This window comes from Salvelinus sp. IW2-2015, linkage group LG27, assembly GCF_002910315.2.
Source record: "Salvelinus sp. IW2-2015 linkage group LG27, ASM291031v2, whole genome shotgun sequence".
Lineage (NCBI taxonomy): Eukaryota > Metazoa > Chordata > Actinopteri > Salmoniformes > Salmonidae > Salvelinus > Salvelinus sp. IW2-2015.
This window is the reverse complement of record NC_036867.1, coordinates 38,271,245-38,274,839: the sequence shown is the minus strand read 5'-3', so window position 1 is coordinate 38,274,839 and position 3,595 is coordinate 38,271,245. Positions and strand designations below refer to the sequence as shown.

General features: G+C 47.2%; 1 pseudogene; it reads left to right on the top strand.

Moving 5' to 3' along the window:
- Nucleotides 1-797: 797 nt before the first annotated feature.
- The window catches only part of LOC111953384 (histone-lysine N-methyltransferase PRDM9-like), a 12,453-nt pseudogene continuing 9,655 nt past the window's right edge, over nt 798-3,595 (top strand).

The window sequence follows — 3,595 nt, the reverse complement described above, 5'->3', positions numbered from 1 at the left end:
ACACACACACACACACACACACACAGATCGCACCTGTGTAAATCAGCACCAGGAGAATGGACGGGCACCTCACAGTCCCCTGGGAAGAGAGACATGACATCATCAGCACAGGTCAATGTAAACAGTGTCAGAACGGTTGAGACATGAGCACAAACATACTGGAACACTACTGGGCTTCAACAGTCTTGCAACGTTGCCTTTGAATTAAGGACGCGTTCAAAACCGTGTTTCTGTGCGTTCTTCCCTTTCTATCACATGAATTGTACCCCACAAACAACGCCGTTATGTACATGTAATATTTCCCTGGATCTAGACCTAACAGTTACACTACCTTTAAACTGATAGCACTTCTGGCACTCATCTAAGGACATAACTGAGACAGTTGGGTCAGTGATGCCAGGGTATAAACATAACATCGGCTACAGTGACATTATATGACAGGTGTTAATAACAACAAGTAATAGTGATAGTTAACGTAATCACACACCGCGGGAAACACAGGACCAATTATTGTATTTAAAAAAAAACGTACCTGTCAGATAAACCCGTATCCTGTTATTTCACAAACCTGTGATTGGGATATTCCCTAAAACACTTTCGCTGTGATGGGGTGATRGTCAATGGTGCACTAACTAGCCTACTGTATTAAACCGTTGCCCTGTTCGCTCCAGCAGCTTGCAGTCAATTCGCGCTATAACCGAACTCTCGTGTTATCCTACTTTTTCGTTATCCCTTGTTTCCACACTTTCACCTGTATTGAGACGGCGTGAGAAATAACCCAGCTGACATCTCATGGCATGTCCCAGGTGGTGTCGGTAGGGACACCGAGACATCGATACGGGCAGAGATTGTCTGTGGTCGGCGAGGCTTTATCCATCACACGCCTGAGACTGGGGGGTTGGGGAGAATGGCTACTGTTACGCGTAGTGCTACCCCCTCCGAGAAAACGCAACAGCCTGCGATATGCGATATGTTACTGTATGGGTATCTAACGGTGCCCTGGGTGGATTCTGCTGATGTAGGATCAGATTAACAAACCTCTCATTTTAACTTTAAACCGCTCATTCTAACTTCAAACTGGCCTCAGGTCAGATTCCAGGGACAACCACATCTATCCTACACCAGAGGATGGGGGTTAGAGCCCGTTATGAAAACGTTAAATCATAATCTAGGCTTACGTCACTGACCTGCAGGGCTCAATTGTATTGCCAAGAAAAGTAAATACGAAGAAAACTTCTGTTGGACTACCATCCCTTGGCACCCACGACCCAAACACATTAGGTTAGTAAGGTATTTTATTACAGTGCTAGAAAGACAGTCAACGATAACTTTCAATTCGAAATGTCTAACTGCGTGCACGAGTTTTCTAGTCCTAGGCCTTATCCACAGAAATGTGGGTTATATCCCTCAGAACGGGGAGAAAAAAATTCCCAAATGCTTGCCTGGGCTGGGGAGGTAGACCAACAGTAGTAGGTCTATGTATGCTTTTTGTTTTACGTGATTTTAGGAATTCAGTGCAACGGGTAAAATAGCAGCTTCAACTTGCATTTGTTTTGACTTTATTAGGCAGCGGAGGACGGAAAGGCGAACACGTGCTACACCAGTGGAGAGATGAGTTCTAGCGATGACTTGAGGTTCAAAATGGACAACAGTAGGCCTAGCTTTAGCATGTAGCACCAACGTCAATTTGTTTTCAGATGTCTTGGTGCTCAGATGTCTTGGTGCTTATTAAGTTAATTAGGCCGATGCTATTTGTGTCTGTGTGTACACCTGTCTTGTGCTAACTCTTAGGATGACTGTGAGGAGATGAAGGTGTATTTTCCCCAGAGCAAATGGACCAGTTTGGCGGAATGGGAGAAAAAGCGCTACAGAAACATGAAGAGGAACCACTTGGCCATGATGGCTATAGGTACTATATATCTCTATGAGGCCATGACTATTGTGATGAAGGAAATTGCTCTCTGTTGTTCCTCAGGGGCCTGTTTCAGGACATTAGCCTCAGATAGAAATGTGTTGTGTAGAACAGATATAATTGTCTGTCAGGTTGATCAGGGAATCGTGACCTCTCTATGAATTATATTTCTATGTGGAAAGTTCGGATTGTGCTACCTCTCTGAATACACCCCAGGTCTGCAGCCGCTGGTCCCTGTGTTTATGAGGCGTGGCTGGGAGGGGAGGGAGAGAGAGCGCAGACCGCCCCCACAAGGACCTAGTGACACAGTGGAGGAAGAGGAAGAATGGACCCCTCACCTGGAGAGACAACACCAGGGTAAAACTCAAAGGAGAAGGGAGAAGAATTCCAGAACACCTTCTACAGAAACCACTTCTAAACCCCCTCAGTCCAGAAGACCTTCTACAGCCTCCACTTCTAAACCCCCTCAGTCCAGAACACCTTCTACAGCCTCCACATCTAAACCCCCTCAGTCCAGAAGACCTTCTACAGCCTCCACTTCTAAACTCCCCCAGTCCAGAACACCTTCTACAGCCTCCACTTCTAAACACCCTCAGTCCAGAACACCTTCTACAGCCTCCACTTCTAAACCCCCTCAGTCCAGAACACCTTCTAGCACGCTCCCTTTCTAAACTCCCATCAGTCCCAGAACACTTTCTACGCCTCCACTTCTAACCCCCTCAGTCAGAACACTTTCTACAGCCCCACTTCTAACCCCCTCAGTCAGAACACTTTCTACAGCCTCCACTTCTAAACCCCCTCATCCAGAACACTTTCTACAGCCTCCACTTCTAAACCCCTCCAGTCCAGAACACCTTCTACAGCCTCCACTTCTCTAAACCCCTCAGTCCAGAACACCTTCTACAGCCTCCACTTCTAACACCCTCAGTCCAGAACACTTCTACAGCCTCCACTTCTAAACCCCTCAGTCAGAACACTTCTACACGCTCCACTTCTAAACCCCTCAGTCCAGACACTTTCTAACAGCCTCCACTTCTAAACCCCTCAGTCCAAACACTTTCTACAGCCTCCACTTCTAACCCCTCGTCGAAACTTTCTACAGCCTCACTTCTAACCCCTCAGTCCAGAACACTTCTCAGCCTCCACTTCTAAACCCCCTCAGTCCAGAAGAACCTTCTACAGCCTCACTTCTAAACACCTCAGTCCAGAACACTTTCTCCAGCCTCCACTTCTAAACCCCTCAGTCCAGAACGCTTCTACAGCCTCCACTTCTAAACCCCTCAGTCTAGAACACTTTCTACAGCCTCCACTTCTAAACCCCTCAGTCCAGAACACTTTCTACAGCCTCCCTTCTAAACCCCCTCAGTCCAGAACACTTTCTACAGCTCCACTTCTAAACACCCTCAGTCAGAACACTTTCTACAGCCTCCACTTGTAAACCCCCTCAGTCCAGAACGCTTCTACAGCCTCCACTTCTAAACCCCTCAGTCCAGAACACTTTCTACAGCTCCACTTCTAACCCTCAGCCAGAACACCTTCTACAGCTCCACATCTAAACCCCCTCAGTCCAGAACACCTTCTACAGCGCTCACATCTAAACCCCCTCAGTCAGAACACTTTCTAACAGCCTCCACTTCTAAACCCCCTCAGTCCAGAACACTTCTACAGCTCCAATCTAACCGC